We start from the raw sequence: 22142 nt of genomic DNA, 5'->3' as shown, positions 1-22142 counted from the left end.
TCCACAGCAGGAGCCCTAAGGGAAATCAGGCAACAGACCTTAAAGAAAGCAATGATCTCTGTTTTATCTGTTCTGACAGTTTTCAGCTACTTTTCATAGGAGTCTTTAGGGGAGAATATTCAGTACCTTTTTTTCTTAGCCCAGTGATGCAGGGAGCAGAAAATAAAACGTGGGAAAGAATAACTTAACAATCTGTGTCGTGGGCCAGTGTCCCTCTGATGAGAAGGGTGATGTTATTTTTGTCTCTCAACATTTCTACCTGGGCCCCTGGGACCTATCCATAAGAGACAAGACTCCTTCCCCATCAGGTGGGCTATCTAAGGTTGCCTATAAGAAGAGACTTATCCAGACCTCCTTAGGTGATAGGGCTTTCTTCCAGGACACAAAGGAGAGGGAAAGAATAGAATACCTTTCCTTCATTATTCAGGCACTTGGGTATGCAGCTCAGTGGAGGCCAGAAAGTGGAGAACCTGAATCCTGTGAACCCACACATCCAGCGTTCATATTTATTAAGAGAGATGTCTGATTGAGTCAGCTTGTCACCATCCAGTACAGAGTACCTCTAGTGGGCTGAGAGTCTGTGCCAAGCCACCTCATGACCAGGCTGCGTTGGTTGGGGAATCCATCCTTGGTATAATCACTTATGTCCCCGGTAGCATGATTGGTCCACTAAATAGAAGTACAAAGCTGGGGACACAGAAGGTTGTGCTTTAGAAAAACATTCTCCAGAAGGCGGCTAATGCACTGCAGGCCTTCACTACATCATAGACCCAGCTCCTGAATAGCTGTGATTTTCCCCAGTGCAGGGGGGTGAGCATTGTGAAACACAGTTTTGCCAGCTCCAGATGGGCTAGGCAGGTGGTAGAGACTTCAGTGATGTGGGGGAAGGCAGTTCATCTCGGCTTTTCTCACCTTTGCCTCTTTGTTCCTACCTATGGATTCCAGAAGCCTGACCCTCACTCTAGATCCTTTATCCCTGGTCTCACCTCATTCATTAGGAGAAGGCCAGTGGGATGAGGCGGGAGAAGTGGACAGTTCAGAGTGGGCAGGCTCTGGACTCTGCAGAGGTGCTGCTGGGTCCTGCTCTGTGTGTCCCACTGGGACTCCCCGTTCACCTTTGCTCCATCTTCTCATGTAGGAGAAGCACCATTTGAAGGTTCTTCTGTGATGGGTTGGCTCTAGTTTGTGATGTGTCGTGGTAGAAGGGGCAGGGCATTTGGAGACATTGAAAGAGATTGGTTGAAGTCCCAAGTTTAAATGTTGGCTTTGCTCTCTATTGACTGGCTGTGAAAGTTTCGAAGTCACATCACCTTTCTGACCCTTAGTTTCCTTGTCTGTAAAATGGGAGTAATAATCTCACCTTAAGATGTATAATGGGCGCCAAATGAAAAATTTGTCTACAAAAGCATTTGGAATTCTAAAATGCCATACAAATGTTTTCTTTCAAACTGTTTCTTTAGATTTTGTTGTTTTTTTTTTAATGCAATATTGCAATACTGCCAGAAAAGTGGTCAATGCTCAACCACTGAGCCACGCTAGCCAGGCTCAGCATATGATTTTTTTTTTTCTTTGCTTATTAAGTTGAGAACTTTCACCTTTTTGCTTAAAGGAAGCATGTCACAGCTTTGCTTTGGCATATCCGAATTGCCACCATCACTACTCTTGCTCGTTGAGGCCATTATTGAGTAAAGTAAGGGTTACCTGAACACAAGCAAAGTGATAACATGACAGTCAGCTTAATAACTGAGATGGCTACTAGTGACTAAGGGTGTGTGTCATGCAATATGGAGACACAGGACAAAAGGATGATTCATGTCCCGGGCGGGGTGGAGCAGGACAATGCAAGATTTCATCATGCTCCTTAGAATGTCACATAATTTAAAAACTTGGGAATTGTTTATTTCTGGATCTTTCCATTTAATATTTTCAGGCCATTGTTGACTGTGGGTAACTGAAAACTTGGAAAACAAAACTGCAGATAAGGAGATAAGGGGAGTGCTGCTGTACAGATAAAAGCTACACTAGGCAGATAACCTATTGGATAATGTTAAGCCCATCTCTTAACTAGATACTCAAATCTCCATTCAGTAGTTGACTACTGAGTAATCCCCCCCCCCCCACAATTCTATCAAACAAAAAGTATTAGCATCAGAACTTCACTTTGTTTTAAAGTTTGCATCACCTCCCCTGTGGGTGTTTGCATGTTACATGGAGCATATGGTAGGTTGGATGTAGCATTAATTAATTTTTGTTAAACACCTTGAAGAGGAGCGACTAGGAGCAGCTGTGAAATCTAGGTATTGTGTATTTTATAACTCTAATCCATGTGTGCAAACAAACGTGCAGATCTAATTTGGAGTTGACATATAGAAATTGGTAATGGATGTCACAGCATAATATTAGTGGAGACAAACGTTTTTTTAAACACTCCTCTGACGTGTTCCTCTGCCCCTTCTCATGGGTAATTTGTCTGTCACTTCCTAATGTTCCAGTTGCCCACTGGCTCTGTGAGTAGCATCAAAGCCTGAATTCCCTGCAGATGAGGCGCAGAACAAGAATCCTCTGTGCAAACAAATCCTTGCTATGCTTGAGGCAAAAATCATGGTGGTGGGCACTGTATCCTCAGAGAGTCCCCAGCTTGAATTGAAGAAGTCTGGATGGTCCGTGTTGCATGGTTCTCTGGTTTGCTCTGTGAAGAATCTTCAGGTGGTTATATTTGTTTATTAACAAAATACTACAAACTGAATGGTTTGAACAACAGAAATGTGTTTTCTCACAGTTCTGGAGGCCAAAAGTCTAAGGTCAAGGTGTCGTCACAGTTGTTTTCTTCTGAGGCCTCTCTTGTTGGCTCATAGATGACCATCATCTGTCTGTGTCTTCATGTGGTCTTCCCTCGCTGTGTGCCTCTCCTCTCCTCTCCTCTCCTCTCCTCTCCTCTCCTCTCCTCTCCTCTCCTCTCCTCTCCTCTCCTCTCCTCTCCTCTCCTCTCCTCTCCTCTCCTCTCCTCTCCTCTCCTCTCCTCTCCTCTCCTCTCCTCTCCTCTCCTCCCCTCCCCTCCCCTCCCCTCCCCTCCCCTCCCCTCCCCTCCCCTCCCCTCCCCTCCCCTCCCCTCCCCTCCCCTCCCCTCCCCTCCCCTCCCCTCCCCTCCCCTCCCCTCCCCTCCCCTCTCTTCTCATAATGACAGTCATATTGAATGAGGGTTCACCCTAATGGCCTCACTTTACTTTAATTACCTCTTTAAAGATTCTATCTCCAAATACAGTCACATTCTGAGATACCGGGGGTTAGGACTTCAACATATGAACTCAGAGGGAGTACAGTTTTTCTCATAACAGTGCGGAAATTTGTTCTAGGTACAGGGCATACATTCAGCTGATGAAAACCTTTTTTCCCCCACATTTCCAAATACCAGTTTTGTCCTACAGCTTACATTTCTCATCCTCATTTTTTAATTTCCAAAACCAGTCCTGAGTTTTTCCTGAGGCTGGTTCTGGTCTAATGGAAGAGAGTTCCTCTGACCCAAAGACCATACCGAGATCACGCATGGCCCCAACTTGCATGGGTGGAAGGGGAGCTGGAAAATAAGGACACTTGGGGTAGATGGGCAATGGCTTCAGCCTGAAGTAAACTCTCAGGCCCACGTAACAGCCACCAAGACCCTAGAGCTGAATGGCTGCCCAGCAAAGTCTCATAGAACTTCCTGAGATGGTGAAAATGTTCTGTGTCCCTGCTGTCCAATATAGTAGCCACCAAGCATATGCGGCTATTAAGCCTTGGAAATGTGGTTAGTGTCACTGAGGAAGTGAATCTTCAATTTTAGGTAATCTAAATTTGATTAGCCACCTGGGGATAATTGCTGCCATATGGGACACGGCAATCCTAGGCTAAGGATAAGTCAGAGCCTCTCCAGAGTTTGTGGGATCCAGTAGGGTTGGAGAACCCCCCTGCCCCACCCTAACCCACGCACTCTCCATACCCTCTGCTATCAGTGCGAATAGCCTTTGACTGTTGCCAAAGTCGGCTGCAATACTCAGTCCCTGTGGCTAGCTTCACACTGGGGGCCCCATGAAAAGCTAACTTGGTTTATTGCTTTGCATACAAAAGTCTCCCAGAGACCAGATGAGTATAGATAGGAATGTTCCTTAGCCAAAGTGGAAAAGTTTCTTAGGAAGAAATATACCTCTCTGGAAATACTAACCTGGCAGATGAGTTGAAAGCAATGTGGAGCCCATTGTGGCTTCCTTTGCAAATACTACTCTGAGAACTGAAATGAGAAGCTCCATCAGAATAGGGCTTTGGTCAAAATGGGCAGTATCCACAATGCCTGTTTTTATCGTGAGTTAGTAATATGCGGTTACCACCTTTAGAAAATCAAGTCACTTTTGCTCACTCTTACCATGCCTCTGACTTTACAGAGCTTGGGTAAGCACCAATTTGGGGTCTGACCCTTTTTGTTTGTTATTTCACAGAGGTAAGCAGGGTGGGAGCTGCTCAAGACAATGAAGGTAGCCATTACCCTTTGTTGGGCTAAGTATATAATTTCCCCAGTGATCTTCTAAGTAATAACAAAAATTATGTGAGGTACATGTAGTGTTATATTCCCTGGGGCTTAATATGGCTCTCAGGAAAATTGATTTTCTGAAATCTTGCAATATGCCTCATCAAACTAAATGAAACCTGCTCTGGTTTTCTAAGAAGTGATTGGATTCCATGTGATAAATTAACCCTCACCATCAAGAGAGGGGCTGGATAATAGGCTGGTGCATTTCAGCCCCACAGCTGCCATCCAGGATTTTCATTTGTCCACAGGTTCTTATTTTAATTCCCCCTGGGATTGGGAGGAGCTGCGACCCAACAGAGCCTGTGTGGCTTAGCAGACACCACTGAAAACCCTCTCTCCCAAGATGGTGATCTGTCTCCGTCTCCACGCGAAGGGAGCTTGCTGGTGGTAGAGAAAGGGCTGGCGGGACAGACAGCAAAGGCAAAGGTGCACATGGAATCCTGGGGCTCTAGGGAGGTGGATTTTGTGAGGGGTCAGAATAGGACTTTGTCTGAGGGGAAGATCACTTTTGCTCCCCTGTAGTCTCCTCTCAGCAGTATCACTGGGTTGTGTTAGGAGGTGTTAGAGGTCCCCTCCTGACCTGCGTTTTAAACTTTAAATGTGTATATATGTGTGTGGGTGTGTGTGTATATATTTGTAACACTTCTTGGGTGGCTGAAAATAGCTTTGCATTTCTGAGAAAAAGAAACTAACCACCTGAGACTGAGACTGAGGTTTCCCTCTGTAAAATAAACCCAATCGATGGCTTCGGCACCCCAAGGAGACACCTTCCTTTGGAAGGGAAACAGATGATTAGGTTTGGTTCAGCCCATCCCTAGAAGATGGGTTCCTAAGGAAAGAGCTTGAAGGAAATTCCTAGGAGAGAAAATTGCTCTCTTCTGTGGGGGCAACCAAGATCCATTGGGCGGGGAAGCATTTCTGGAGGACCACAGTTGTTCATGACAATATTGAAATCCAACTAACATTATGCACCAAGTACCCAGGGAATCAAAAGCAGAATTACTTATTGTGCAGAAAGATACCCTAGGTGCAAGCATTGCATTGCTAAAACTCCAACTCCATTTAGTATGGTTGATTTGGTAAGAGTAGACAGACCCGTCGAGAGGTGGAAGTAGGGGTTTAAACAAACCGAGATCCACACAGTCAGAGCATATCCACTCCTGGCCCCTCTCCCTTCTGCTTTTCCCTAAGGTCCTGCTCAAGTTAGCAAGTGTCAGAAAAAGCACAGAACCGACAACTTCGCCCCAGCAGACTGTGTAGTGTCTTGTTTAGCTGGAGGGCAGTCTTTTCAGGCAGGAGGACCAAAGTGGCAGAGAGAGATGTGGGATATGTGAAAGATCTGCGGGGTGGGGATAAGGAAAAAGGGAGGGATGTTTTCTGTTGGGGAAGAACATGAAAGTCAATGATTTTCAACCCACCCGAGAGACTAAATTATTCATCCAACAGAACAGACTCAAGGGGCCAGTGAATAAAGTTGCCTGCGAATGTGAAGTACATCTAAGAGCTATTAGGTGTCGCAGAGGAGAATTTTTCAGTGGCAAAAAACAATGGGCCAGTTTTCATTGTCGATGATTAAAATAGCCATGCAATATGGGCTTCGTTTGTAGATAGGCTTTAGCTTTATTGTTCAAATTAATATTTTCTTTATTAAAGTGGCAAGATCCTGATGCGCAGTTGTCCCTGACTGGCTCCTTTCCTATTATCTCCTTTCTTATTTATTTATTGCTATAACACGGGTATCAAAGGTGCATAATAAATGTTCTGTTCTGCACTGGGAGGCTTTCCAAGGAGCAAATGGTAACCCTGGACAGGATCAGGCACGAGGCTGCAGCCAGCCAGCTGGGGTAGCTCCCCGGGCTGCCGTGACTGTCTCTCCCCTCCCTTAGCATCTCCAAATGGACCAGTCTGCCCAGCACACTACTGGGCAGTGGCTATTTGCTGTTGGCTTTGTCTAACCCTGTCAAGACCCAGAACATGACCCCTGGCCACTGGATGCCTTGTTTGGTTGTACATAGGTTCCAGACTCATTCGAATGCCCTCCTCTTTCATTTTACCCTTGAAATGGAAAAAATACCTGTGGTCAGCTGGGGCTAGCTAGGATCTGCCATTTTTTATATTTCTCCTCTGACCTCAGTATCCTAAGTAGACTGAGGTATGTGTGTGTGTGTGTGTGTGTGTGAGAGAGAGAGAGAGAGAGAGAGAGAGAGAGAGAGAGAGAAATGCTATGACTAAGTCAGGAAAAGAATCTCTCCGTGCTGTGACCTCTTTCCGTTTGTGAAGGGCACCTTCAAAGGGAGCCCCAGCCCTTTGATAACATACTAAAATGTTCATTTTTAATTAATTTCTACTTCTTTCATATTGCAGCAATGAATCCTGCTTCCTAACTTTCATCTCTATAAATAAAGGTATTTCACAGAATTGTAGGATATTTATATCCTCTGTACCTTCTGCTCTATCTTGCAAAAGCACATTATCCCAGGAGATGCCTGTGCTCTGACCTTACTGCAAAAGGTGCAAAAAGAAGCAAATTCCTCACCACTTATAGCTTCTTGAGGGTTGAATCTATAGCTCCAAGACATGAGTGGGCCCAGATTTGGCCAATGGAACTGTGTGTTGGGTTCTTATGCCTCAGACTGAGCCTCTCGGAAAGGCCATGATAATCTCAGAGACACACTAAGGCAGGGTGGAGCTGGCCCAGCAGCGGGATGAGGTCCTAGGGGAGCCAGGAGCACCCATTGTGGCTGTGGGGCTCAAGCAAAGGTCCTCAGCCACCACCCCCCCCCCAAATCTGCAATGGCTATCTTCCAAACTAAGCCAGTAGGGGAGACCTACCCAGCGAGGTAGTAAATAAACACTTTGAATTTTACAGGTCCTATCCCTGAACTTGAATGTGGTTGTTGACTGATTAAAAAAACGACTTCGGTGGAAAAAGCTCCTTTTCTTATATAGTAATTCAACCCTATTTTGGTTTCTAATCTGAACCATATTGTCTACATGTCTCCACTAGGAGTGTGATGTGACTAAAATGTGGGGGATGGGGAGAGGAAGGTATTAGGGGCCCTGGCAGTATCCTAAGGCGAGCCACTGTCCTTGGTCCTGAACAGAAATGTCCCCTCATGTCAGGAACTCAGTCACATCTTGTAACCTGGAGAGGCTAATGTCTCCTGTTCAGCCTCTTCCAGAAATTCTGGGTGAGGTCAAGGAAGAGGCCACAGTAACAGAGAATGAGAGAGGGCATCAAGAGATATAACTATGATGTGGGGAATGTTTTTAAATTTATAATGATAAAAAATTTTATTTGGAGAGTAGTGTTCAGTTTCTCTCTTTAAAAACCATCTTTAAGGAGGAAAAAATTTTGAAGAAGCATGGTTGTAGCTTATTCTTTACAACGTGGTTTACATTGCATAACTTTTGGCTGATTCTGTGTAAATTTGACAGTTACAAATAGGTTTTTCCTTTGAGATGTGTGTGATTGTGTCACATGCTGCTGTGCCCTCCTCCTGGGCTCCATCAGCCTGACACAGTGATGGTAGAATAGCTTCCTGCCCGAGGGTGTGCTTGGCCATGATCACGAGAATGTTCACCACCACCATCAATTCATAGTTCATATTAAGGATTCATCTAAAACCCCAGCCCCGCTGTCTACCTCCTCTGGCTCTCTGCTCTCCCCTGAGTCTCTGTGAGCTTTCCCCTTAAGTGCTCACGAGCATCTTTCATTTTCCCACAATGCAGCCCACAATCTCTTGGCCTTGGAATGGGTTCAGTACTGAGGAGAGAAACCAAGAATAGCATTTGGAAGTCTCATGCCAAGACTGACAACGTGCATAGGTTTCTAAGGACTGTGCCTTTTCAGATGGAAACCAAACTCAAGATGTTTTCAATTCCTGGGCAGCCTGTCTCCACCTTGACTTTCCCAAGCAAGGAGGTGTAAGAAGTCTATTTACAACTAGTGTACAATGTAAAGGCAAATTATTTTGTTCCTATATTTATTTCTGGTTAATTGAGAAAATTATTCCATTTAGCCAAGAGTAAAACCTCTGAGATTTTTCTTCTCATTTCTCTGCATGTCTAGGGAAACAGGCAGCAGTAAACAATCATGCCCTGTTTTATTCCTAGTTAAATAAATTATCATAGTAATAATTACCAGGAAAAACATCTGGTTTTGGCACAACTCAACACAGGGATTTCTCAGTTCGAGATCTGATCTTTATCCTTGATTTTTAACCTTTGCCTGGCTTTCCAGCTCCCTGGATGGACCCCCATACTATTTGAGCATGTGACCTTTGGAAACTAGTGCTATTTCAAACTTAGGGGAGCTATCCCTTAAGAGGCAGTTTTCGTTGTTGTTACACACAATACTGTTTTGTATATCTTCATTGCTTGCATAATTTTCTATGGAAACCATTTGCTGGAAAACAGTTTTGTTCCTTGTGTCTGTCTGTTCATGTTGCTTCTCCCACTGAGACCACCTGAACTGATGGGTCCAGTCACTACAGAATTCACCAGGATGCCACTGTGAGAACAAGATACCTCCTGGGGGCGCAATGCTCTGAGTCTGAGGAGGGAGGAATGATGCTCTTGTCAGATTGAAAAGTTGTTTAAAGGTTTGTGGTTTCTAAAATTTGAGCAAACTTTAGTTATTCGAGGAAGGCTTTAAAGATAAAGAGCAGCCCTGGTCAGTGTGGCTTGGTTGAGTGTCATCCCATGCACTGAGAGGTCACCAGTTCAATTTCCAGTCAGGGTACATGCCAGGGTTGTGGGTTCAGTTCTCCATAGGGAGTGTGCAGGAGGCAGCCAACTGATGTTTAGCTCTCATTGACATTTCTCTCTCTCCCTTTCCCTTCCTCTCTCTCTAAAATCAATAAGGAAAAAAAAGAACAATTAAGGCCATGTATCTCAAAGTGGGGTCTGGGACTGCTTCTTACAGATCCTGGGGTCATACCCTCAACATACTGGATCAGCATTTCTAGCATTTGTATTTTTAACACTCCTACCCCAGTAATTCTAAAGACACACTGAAGTTGGAGAACCATTAAGTTAGAGTATAGGAATATTTTATCAGGCAAAAACCTTACCTTCAGGTTTGGGACCTACTGTCTGGAAATCTGCCCACAAATTCTGGGCACTTAGACTGCTTAATGTAACTGATGCTGACATTTATGTCTCACCACACTGTTGTGTTCTGGGCAGTGAAAGCTGCAACTGGTCGATGTGTTAAATCTGTCCTGGGACCCAATTTGTCAAAGAGGAAAGCAAAGTCAGGATGACCCACACAATGTGAGGCAAGCCAAGTTCATGGACTAGGAATCAGGAGACTTGGGTTCTGGGTCTGACTATGTCATTCTCAAATGCTCAACCTTGGCCTGTCAATGTTCTCCATCTGGGCCTTAGTTTCCCAGTCTATAAAATGAAAAGAATGGAATAGCTCTGTGATTTCCTTGGAGTCCTAGGGTCCCAGGAAAATCAAGGGGCAGGAAGGAGTGAGTGGGCAAGGTTCAAGATCTGGCATGTTCACTTCAACCAGAGAAGCTCAGCTTTTAGTTCTTTTATACATAATGCTTCTGCAAAAAGGTTATTTTTGAAAAGTGAGCTCTGCTGATTTAAAAAAAAATAGTTAAAGAAAACTCTAAGACTGGATAATCTGTAGCATCATCTATAGTACTAAGAGGCAAGCACTAGTTTTATGATAATGTTCAGTGGGTTCTAGTTGGTTTACCCAGGGAAATATATTATCCTATCTTTCAAACAGAGAATCTTTGAAAGACTGTACCAGTCATTTTGCATCAGATTTATCTTACAATATATTAATTTAACATTTGCAATTAAAAAATAAGTCGAGGATATGGAAGCTCCACTTCTTCCCTAGAAATAGATATACACTTTAGAATGTTTCTATCAAAGAGAAGTTTGGGCTTTTCCAACCCCAAGATATTTTATGAATAGTTAAAGATAATAGATTAATTCATAACACTGCTAGGATTTCTCTCAGAGGAAAACAGCAGGGGTGGATGAAGTCTGAAGTGTTTGAGCACATTAACATTAATGGCTAATATTGGGGTTTGAAATATATGGGTATTTTTTAATTTTCCGTGTAAGCTCTGTGCCACATTAATAATGGACAATCTAGAGTTGATTATTCTTTGAAAATATCTGTTTAATGCTGATTTTCCCACCCAATCACTTGGGTTGGAGAACAGAGCTGTGGCCAATGAGCAAGGGTGAGGTTGGACTCAATCCCATTCGTGCAGGGGTGAATTGAGAGAATTGAGAGACCCAGGCAAAGTCCACCAGTCTTTTCCTGCCTGCACTTCACCCAACTGAAAAATCGGGAAAGGGTTTGTAGCTGAGTAAATTCTCCTTCATGTTAGGGAGTCTTTTGAAAGTTCATGGGTATATTAGTCTGCTAGGGCTGCTATAACAAAGTACCACAGGCGGAGTGGTTTAAACAACAGAAATTTATCTTCTCACAGTTCTGGAGGCCGGAAGACTGAGACCAAAGCATAAGCATGATTGTTTTTTCCTGAGACCTCTCTCCTTGGCTTGCAGATGGCTCCCCTCTCACTATGCTCACATGGTTGTCCCTCTGTGTGGCAAGACTGCCCCCTCCCCATCTCGCTATAGGAACACCAGTCAGATTGGATTAGGGCACACCCTAAAGACTTCATTTTAATTTGATTACTTCTTTTTTTCCCTTTTTGTTGAATTTATTAAGATAACACTGGTTAACAAAATTGTACAGGTTTCGGGTGCACAATTCTGCAACACATCTGTACACTGTATTGTGTGTTCACCACCCCAATTCAAGTTTCCATTTAAGAAAGCCTATCTCCAAATAATTACATTCTGAGGTTCTAGCTGTTAAGCCTCAACAAGTGAATTTTGGGAGGACACTGTTCAGCCCATAACAAGGGATTAATATGAGCAGGGAACTTCGAGCTACGCTGGAGAATTACTAAGTATTATTATTATTAGTGGTAGCATTACTATTATGTTGCCTTTTCCTCGGACACATTTTGCCCTAAATGATTAATTTCTAATCAGGCCATCTGAAATGCTGGTCTCCAGTTTTGCTGCACAAAACCAACCAATTCCGGCCAAGCCTGTTTTTAGAAGCATGTCAGCGCCTTCCTTCGAGAAGGAGTCTGGGTCATGGGAGTGTGGCTGCCCTGGCTTTCCAAGTTGCCGGTTTTGTATATTCTCCACTCACTGATTCATTTACTTCTGTCCATTCAACATAAGGTATTTAGTGATGAAATCCTTTACATTTTATTTTGAGGTGGGAACAAACCATAAAAATCATTTGAAGATATCGAATAAATAATAATGGCTTTGCCAGGATAAGGGTTTTTAACAGTGGGACAGTACTTCACATTTGGATTCCTACGGGAAAGATAAAAATAGCCCAACAACAATGGGAAACCATGAAAGCACCTAGCGAGCAGCACAGGGCTGCAGAGGGAGCCGCGTGCAGATCGGGAGCTTAGCTTCCGCCAGCATCTGCAAGTCACATCTTTCTGGGGCAGCACCTGCTGCTGCTCGATAAATGCTGGGTGATTGATTAACAGAAGAGAAACTGAATACAGGGCTGCAAATCGCACATTTTGCCTTTAATATTTAAAGAAGGCTGAACCTCAAACTTCCTGTGTCATAAGAGCTTAATTTGGGAGCAGGAAAGAGAAGACACCCCTGCCATTCAGGGATGCCCGGGGACTCAGAGCTCATGACAGTCTGGTTGGCCTGCACATCCAGTCCCAGGAGGACACAGACATGCATCTAGGACAATTAAATACTCACAAGCACCCCTTCAACTCTGATTTTGGAATTATTTTGTTGGGTGTGTATATCCGTGAATGAATTCTGTATTGTCTGTTGGCCCCTTTTCCCAGGCTCGTGTTGGAGGTGGGGCGGTGCTTCCCAAACCTTTCCCCTGCGGTGACACACACAGAAAATGATGTTTGTGGGGCACTCACGGATAACCAGGTGTGTTAATAGGGGCCAGTCCAGGAAATCAGAAACTGCCTTAGTTATTGTGACAGACAGAGTTGAATACGGGGAACTAACTGGTTAAATAGGTAACCCAGATGGAAGAATTGCCTCTGCCACTTCTAGGCTGGGGGAAAAAGAAGCCGGGATTGTCAGACTTGGAGCTCAGAAGAGGGTCCCAGAGAGCAGGGACCAGTCCTCTGAGGGCTGCTGACCTGCACCTGCTGGTAGCCAACAAGCTGGGAGGAAGGAGCCCAGGATGCTAGGAATCCACGTCTGGGGAGGGGCACCACCTGGCTGCTGCTGGTCCTTCTGAGGGGCAGTAAGACACACTCTGGGAGGGTGGAAAAAGCTAGAAACCGGAACCCACTCCTGCTTCGGAGGTGAAGAGCCAATGCTAGGTCACTGCTGACCAAACAGCAAACAGGCAGGAGCAAGTCCACTCTCCCTCCCCTTGCCCTCCAACCTCCTTCTCATCCTTTGTAGTTAGAACCTCCTGGGGAGTCATCTGTCAAAGGAGAAACATATTTGCAGCTTCTGGCACGAGCATCACAGAGCAGAGAACAGAGGGTGGTTAGGAGCCTGGAGTCCATAGCTTTCTAGTTAGTACCCAGGACCACCAGCCCAAGGTGTCCAGCTGCCTCGTGTCCCATCTTACAGTCCCTCAGTGGGGGAATGGGGGGTGAGCATCAATCTACTTATGCCCATTGGGCGTTAGACCCATTGGGAAGTACTGGTTCAGGGGCATCACTGGCAGCAAAGAGAGATGGGCTCGTGTCCTAGGGAGAGGATGCTCCCTGTGGAAGTCAGGGAGGACATGGCGAATGTCCTGAGATAAGGAGAACATCAGTGGACCTAATGAGGGGACAGAAAGAACCCAGTGTTTGCATGTGGGCTCTGGAGATTCATGGCCAGAACTAACGGCAATTTCCACCCCTTACAGCTACCCTGACCTGGGGCAAACTACTTAACCTTCTTAAGCTTTGTGGAGCTGCCATGAGGATTAAATGAGATAATCCAGGTAAAGTGCTAAACCCAATGCTTGTCACAGTGTGGGCAGTCAATAAGTGTTAGTCCCTGTTATCAGAAAATCTGTGGAACCCATTCATGCACTTTCTCTGGGATGGTGATTACCCCATGAGCACATGATGACTCATTTTCTCATCCTGATAGGTCCCTGCTACCCCAATTCTGCATCAGATACAATCTGATCTTTACTGGCCAGTTAGACAATCCCTCCTTCCTTGCAAATCTGGCAGGGATAATGGGTCCACACAGGGTTATTTCATCCAGGACGATAGTATCTTACTCTAATTAACAGTGTGGCTCTGGCCCATGCAACCAAGCCAGCTCTCCTGGTATCTGGGAGCTTAATTTTCTGTATGGCTGGAATTAGTATAGTAGCCCTTTATTATGAACAGTGATGTTAGAGCAGCCATTACTCAGTTCCTTATTACTATTCTTGGTGTCTGTGGGCACCTAACAAAATGTGGGATTATATATGAGGCTAGCTTTATGATTTGCCTTGGGAGGCACCAGTCTTCAAGGCCATTCAGGATGCTGCCCATGGGACTGGCACAATAAAACTCACTTCAGACTGTGAGCAGACTGTCAATATTTATCTCATGGTCTTAGTCCTATGTCTGTTCCTGTCCCCTATATCCAGCCACTGTCCTTGGGTCTCACAGTTTAACTTCAGCCTCAACAGTTGGTACCTCTCTGATGTTACATGATGCCTTGTACCAGATTTGACTCTCTTATCCCTGTTCTGGGTTCTCCTAAAGTATGAATCTCTGTAGTAGTAGCTCTGCCTGGGTCAATGAATCTGTGTGTTTGTGGGGGGGGGTACCCAGATGGAGATGATCTTCCTCGTTTACCTGAAGGTACCTTACATCTCACTGTGAAAGATACATTGCTTTAGTTCAAGATATAGAGCTTGGGGTGGTAATAGTTTTTACTTGGAGAAGGGAGAGGGTTTCATGATGATATCATTTGGGAAACATTGGGTTAAACAAGGTTAAACAGGTCCTCTTACCCCAAGTCCTCTGTGAGTTGTTCAGGTGCTGTTAATTGGTGAACCTCCAAGAAAGAAAGTATGCAGCACTTTCCAGTATTATGTAATCATCAACTGACTTTTTTGAAGGAATGATGCTTGGGACTAGGAAATATTGCTAGGGTAGGCATTGGCTTTTTCTTATGATCCCTCTCTCTCTTTCTTGGTGTCATCTTTCTAAATGAAAGTACTTCTGGAAGGAAATATATATTCAGTCACTCTCATATTAGTGAGAATTAGTCCTATGAGTTTCCAAGCACTTTGGGTTTTTGTGTGGGCAAAGATTCTTAACTCCTGTCTTTTCCTTTCCCTCTCATCCTGACTGTCTGCCTGGGCTTGGCCTGGCAGGTTATGTAAAAGAGGTGGAGTGAAAGGGACTGATGTGGGAGATGTGGCGCCTGGAATACCTTGCCTCACCAACCTTCTACTTTATTCCTTATGTTGTTTCTTCCTCAGTAACCCAAATCCTGACTTTTCTGTCCATCTCTTTTATTCTCCAGCCCATGCAAGAATGGGTTCCCCTGGCTTTCCACCTGGTCTCCTTCCCTCATCCCCTTCTTTCTAGGTCAGATTTGGTTGAGCTTAAGATAATAGAATATTCATGATGCAGGGGGTCCTGTGCTCATCTCCAGCTGCTTCATTTTGGAGAGAAAGAATGAGGGATTAAATGCCATGCTCATGGCTTCCGACTCCAAGGCCAGTGCCCCTCTCCCTGCACTAGCTGCCTCCAGGACTGTATTCATCTTGTCTTTTTATTCTGTATTTTTGATGCTTTGACATTTTGGGGTCTTGCTGACTCAGAGTGACTGCCCCTTGCAGGGCTAGCTAATTCCTAGAGATAGCAAACAATTCAAACAGCCTACAAGCATGCCTTTCATATACAAACCAACCAATCCAGAGCCCACACCTCCAGCCACCTCTTATGTTGGGCTCTCACACTACAGGCCACTATCCACATGTCCTAATACCCCAGGACCAGGTGCCAGGCAACTAGGGGCAGCCCCTATGCCCTTAAGCCTACTGAAATTATTCAAACTAGTGAATCCTATGCCTCCTTATCCTGCCTCATGGATTATTTTCCATGGAAACCACAATAAAGGCTCTTGCCACCATTTCCCCTCTCTCTCTCTGCCTGGTGACTGACCCTGGTACTTCCCCGTGTGCCCTGCCATGTGGTTAAATGTGCCACTCCTCTTGGGATGTGTGAGCATAACAAAATGCCTTTTCATTGGCAGTTGTTTACTGATCTCTTGGTTCTACCATATCTGAATAATAATAAAACCTATATTTTAAAACAGGGCTTAGTCCCAGGGAACTGCCTGCATTTTTGGAAGGACACAAGCTCTCCGAGGTATGGGCAGATGGAAGCCCTGCAGAAGGATCTCCTAGTGACAGGAAGTTCTTCTGTGAATAGAGCCTGGTATTTTCCATCCTTGGGACTGGCTCCCTGAGGGAGGCCCTGTCCTCACCATGCGTGGCCCCAGAGGACCTTGGGTCCAACACTGACAAAGCCACAATCTCTTTCTCTTGTTCCCTTTCACACCAGCCAGACAAGCTGGGATTTTCAAAGGGAAGTTGACTTCAAAAATAAAGGAAATCAAAAAGAAAATACATCAAGAAAAAAACAAACAAACCCATCAACACACACATACACATGAACAAAAAATTAAAAAAAATAAAAACAGGAAGAAAAAGGAGAAACTCTACGAACGGTCGACTTCAAAGCTCTGGACTGCGGCTACCCTGGCTGTGTTCCAGTCGGGTCCTTTCAGTGTGCAGTGAGATGAGCTCCTTCTCGGTGACAGTGAAACCTCCCCTTCCACCAGTGCCTCACGCTCCCTCCCTCCTCCCCCGTCCCACTATATTATTGATTAAAAAACACACACACACTAACCTCATTACGGGGTCCATTTGGCAGTAACTTCTCCCTTTTTGGATAGGGTCCAAGGCAAACCAATGCTACACTCAAATGTTCCTCTGGAATATAACTATTCTATCCAGCCTGTGACTCAGCTCTCAGGGCCCCAGGACCCTGGAGGTTTCATCTGCCTGCAGCTACCCCTCCCTGTCCACCAGCTCCCTGCGGCTCCTGGTTCTTGAGCTTGGCTCCTTTGTAGACCTTCTCTTCCTGTTCACCTGGCCATGACAACCCAGCTCTTGCTTCTCTAGCTCTGGCCTGTGACCTTGACACTCTGGAAGACCCTGCCATAAAAAAATTGTCTCCAAGCTCCAGTCCAAGCTCCAAGGACACTGTTGGATGGAGCCCCGAACTTCTAACTCTCTGAAGGGACATTGTATAGAAACCGTGTTATTAGAAGCTATTTGCTAACACTTGCATAGTAAACAAACACCACCACTCCAGGAAAGAAAAAAGTTAGAATGATAAGCTAAAAAAGGTAGAAAGGCTGGAAGAGCCTATGCAAAAGGCAAAACAACAAGGCTCTTTGAGGTTATGTGACTCTATTAATAACTATAACAAATGACCTTTCTTCATTTGTTAGGTATCATGAGTTCTAGGCATTGGGGATCTATCAGTAGATAAAACTGATGACAAAAATATGATGTTTATATTCTAATGGAAGGGGAGACAGGCACTAAACATAATCAGGAAGCCATTCAAGCAAGAGAAGGTGGACTTCTCCAGGGGTGGGAACAGAGTCCCTTCCTGGAACACAGGCCTGAAGGGGCAGCATTCACCCAGGCCACCACGCACAGCCTGCCTTCCGACAGCAAAGGAGCTTCAGGGTGCTCTGCAGAAGCTTTCCTGGAACACGGGACCTTTACTTTCAGGCAGATTGTATTCCAAGTGCACTCTTTTACCCTGAGAGGCGGGAGAGCGCCTGAGGCTTCAGTGACAATGGGGCAGATTCCAGGCTTATGGGGGGGAGCCCTGCCCCGTGGGACCTCTGGCTCCTGACAGGCCGAACTGGAATGTTGCCACATCTGGCTGGTGTGTGGGCAGCTTCTGTCCACACTGACACAATTCCTGTGTCTACACTTCCTGACGAATGGAGCAAACACGGACCCAGTGCCTAGTTCATGTGCAGAAGGTCATGAGGGCTTGAGAGGTTTTAAGCAAGGCTGGGAAAAGACAGGTTCCTGTAGCAAAAGGGGCAAAGGAGGAGCTTGAAGGGGAGGTGGAGGCAGTGACTGTGACCACAGACATTGCCACCTCAGTGAGCTAAAGAACCACTGGGGTAACAATTAGTCACAACCCAGCAAGACAAGCTCCTTCAGAATAGATGATACTTAGACCATTCATTCCTTTGTTCAGCAATGTAACTCATTTATTTCTGCGTGATCACCTGCTAGGAACTAGGAACAAAGATGGATTCCATCTGGTTTCTGCCTTCAAGAGGTTTGCAGTTTTGAGCAGAGCTGTGCAGTGCACCTCTCTGAGGTGTTGGAAAGGCTCTCTAATTCTGCACCGTCTACGTGTGGCTACTGAGCACTTGATATGCAGCCAGTATGACTGGAGGCACTACATTTGAAATTTTATTTTAATTAATTTAAATTTAAATTTAGCCGAGCCTTGAAAAATAAAATTCAAAATAGTCACTGACACATGGCCTGCCAGTAGGTGAGTGGGTTTCCCACCCATCTTTAGTGCATGTGAAGATCTTCATGCTACCACACCATCAGAGAGATGACTATATCATCCCCGTGACTTTCCCAGGCTGTTCTTTCTCTCTTCATTCTCTCTTTTTTTTTTTTTCTTTAAAGATATGGAGAGGAGGCCTGTTGAGCCAGCAACAAAACACATCCCTAATTTCTTGCTCTATGTAGTCACCATCTATCCATCCATTCATCCACCTATCCACATACCCAACCCTCCTCTGGTTCAACTTCTTTCTAGAAGAGCTGAGATGGAGGCCCAACCAGGCATGGCTCAGCGGTTGAGCATCAACCTAGGATCCAGGGGATCACAGTTCAATTCCCAGTCAGGGCCCATGCCCTGGTTGTGGGCTCGATCCCCAGGTGGGGGTGTGCAGGAGGCAGCCGATCAATGAGGATTCTATCATTGATGTTTCCACTGTCTTTCTCCATCTCCTTTTCTCTCTCTGAATCAATAAAAGATATAAAAAAAACGCTGAGATGGAGGAATGGCATCAAGTGAAAGGCAGTATAGAGAGTAAGCATGAGCTTTGAGACACATGTATGCACACGGTCTAAGAGACAATGCCTTCAGGAGGTGCCTGGGAAATGAAATCTCTGCTCCCAAAAGGCAGCAGTGGCTGCTAACAGGTGTAATGCCATAGAGATGAATCTCAGCTACACTGATGACGACATGTTTTCAAGAATCAGGCAAGTTGTAGTAAAGGAGACTATCAGCAACAACAACAACAATAAAGATGGATGTCTGCCCCAAGAACACTCCTATCATTTTTGTCCTGAGTACTCCCTTCCTACCTTGAAGATGACTCTGTTCAATCACTGGCTAGGGGCTGAGCTGTCTCTGTGGGCCAGGCCTGGGACCCATCTACAGCCTCCCAGAAAAACCAGCCAAGCAAATGGCCATGTTATTGCTTCAACTATGGCATCCCATGAGCCCCATCATACCTTGAATTGGCACCTAAGGGATTTCTCATCCATTTAGCGAAACCTTTGTGAATAAAGGGGTCCATAAAGGTCATACACATAATTTAAGACATTTTCCCACTTAAGTACCTGCATGTGCACACATTCACACATGCTCACATGCATGGAGCTCGAGTACTATGGGCTCTCAAGGGATGGCTTCATTCAGCTGTGGCTATTTCTCTCCATTCACTAAATTTTTGCCGAGAAAATGTGGATGACTGACAAAGAAGGGTTAAGTGATCTGATGTTGGGGACTAGAGTGTAAGGGAAGCTATTATGCCAACAAAATGTTGAGAGTCTTCTAATTTTTAGCCAATTGTTTAAAAGACGACAGAAGGTAATGTTTATGAGATGTATAATTCAAGGCAAATCTGTCCAGATAGAGAGGAGAAAGCATTTTTAACTTGGCTAACAAATGCTGAGCCGAATTCAAATAAATAAAACCAACAAAACCCAGGGCACATAATTGCAACATTGGAGAGATGGAGAACAATCTTATTTTTCTTTTTTAAAAAAAGAATTATATGTACTTGAACAAGGAGTTGAGAGTTTTCTATCCTTTATTGCTATCAGTTATATTACAAGTCACAGCTGAAAACAGAATATGTCCCCAAATCTTAAACATTTGCCATTTGCCTACACTTTCCAAGGTCATGCTGCATGCTAGTTTTTCAGTTCTCCCAACTTTTTGTTTTGAGCCAAATACCATGATCTTTGTTTCATTAATATTTAAGAGTAATTTAGATTGTGCCAGATGATCTTAAAGCTCATTTAAATCAGCCTGAAGATAATATTAAGCTTTCTCCCAGCGTAATCTACCACCGTAAATGATAGTGTCATCTGCATATAAATGATGGGCTGAACATGATAATGAATAGCAGAGATTATCAACATAGAATGGCAACTGCCTTTGGTTTCAGATAAGTCTTTCAAGGATTCACGATTTTGTTTTCAAAGTTAAAGATGCATTGTTTTTGGCCACATCTTCTAGGTTTCCATGAAATGACTCCTTTATTGTGTTAGAAAGAGGGGGGAAATGTCTACAGATTTTACATGAATTGTTTTGCAAATACAACAATTAGAGTTAACACAGATCATTGCTTTATTGGATTGAGCAGCTGTCTCTTGGCAGTTGCTGCTGCTTCTCCTTTTCCCCTCCTCTTCCCCGCCCCCCTCCCCCCCCCCCCCCCCCGTTCTTCCTCCTGCTGCTGATAACAATAACACTTGAAAATACTATTTCACTTGAGACTGTCTTGCACCCTTAGTTAAACTGCCCTAGGCCTATGGGATTCCTTTCATGCTGCCTTCTGGGGGATATCCTTTCACACTCTAAAAACATTTCCCCTTAATAAATCACAGCATCCCTTTTTATTGACCTAGACCTGACTGGTATGTCTTATTTGAATAAAATACAATCTTCAGATAACTATGTATCAAATATGAATTGTAAGAATTAAATTAAGGACACATATTTCTCTCCTAGGAGAAGAGACTATTTTTAAAGACATAATGAGGAGAAATGAAGAAACAGGCAGAAAGAAAAGTCCTTGCCAATAAGCATGTATTGACCTCTGTGTGGGTGAAGATAGAGTCCTATGGCCGCAATTAGGGTCATATTTCATTTTCTTAACAGCTGTTGGGCAAAGTTATGCAAAATAGTGGTTATTCTTCTTTTCCTCCCATCTCTCTATTCTTTCCTTTAATTTGAGTGTCCCATCTGGATCTCCCCAAACACATAGGGGTCTCTAGACCACATTCAGGAGTCCTGGGAGGTGCTCTCGAAGTTTTAAAGCTGGTAAAGAAAGTGGAGTTTGCTCCTGGGCTAGGAAGAAATGGCTTCTCCAGTTTTCAGATTCAGCAGAGCCATCACTGTTCTGGGTCCAGGGAGGCGAACTCTGGGAGAAACAAACCATGGAACATGCCAATAAGATTCCTTTGGGCAACTGCAGGTGTGTTTTATTGAGATATAATTGGCATATAACATTATATTAGTTTTAGATACACACAATATGTATATATTGCAGAATGATTGCTACAGTAGACCTAGTTAATACCCATCACCTCTCATAGTTATAAGTTGTTTTCTTCTTGTGATGAGAACATTTAAGATCTACTCTGTTAGCAACTTTCAAATGTGAGATTTGACATATGTACACACTTGTGCAACTCTTACAAGTTCCTTACCACATGGGCCTCCCATACAGCTACTTGAACATCCTCATGACATGGTGGCCAGCTTCTGCTGGAGTGAGTGATCCAAAAAAGAGAACAAGGAGGAAGGAAGCCACTATGCCTTTTATATCCTAATCCCAAATGTCTTATACCATTGCTTCCACCACATCCTATTTGTTAGAAGTAAGTCACTAAATACAACCCACAATTAAGGGGAGGGGAATCAGGTTTCACCTTTTAAAGGGAGAGATAACAGAGAATCCATGGACATATTTTAAAACGATCACAATTGATATTGGAAATTAGTGTCTTTCTTCATTTTATTCACCTTTTTCCCAGACAGAGTCCTTAGTCTTGGATTCCATCATGAAGCCAAATGCACAACTGGCAAAGATAATGTCCCCTGGGTTAACCCCCTATCTCCTTCTCTTTCTGGTCCTCAACTCATTGCCCTAGCAACCCCAGAGTTACTTGTCCAGTTCCTGCTTTGTCCTGTCTGGTCTCGTTGTGGATTGACAGTCTCTGCGCAGTGTGGTTCTGCTGCTGAGGGTGGAGATGGAGGGTAGGGAATGCTTTGGACCAGGAATGAGGTGGAGGTAAAAGAAAGGAGGCCAAGTGTGTGGTCTGGTCTCACAATCAGCCCTTTTCCTTTGGGAATCTCCTGGGAGCACATCTTCTATTATGCTAATGGAGTATTTGTATTATTGCCAAACCTGAGTGGCATTATACAAGGTCTGGCTTTGAGCTCCTGGAAATTGAAGTTAGAGCCAGAGGGAAGGATCTTGTCTACCT

Source organism: Miniopterus natalensis, chromosome 4 (genome assembly GCF_054644295.1).
Source record: "Miniopterus natalensis isolate mMinNat1 chromosome 4, mMinNat1.hap1, whole genome shotgun sequence".
Taxonomy (NCBI): Eukaryota; Metazoa; Chordata; class Mammalia; order Chiroptera; family Miniopteridae; genus Miniopterus; species Miniopterus natalensis.
Note: the sequence above shows the minus strand (reverse complement) of the source record.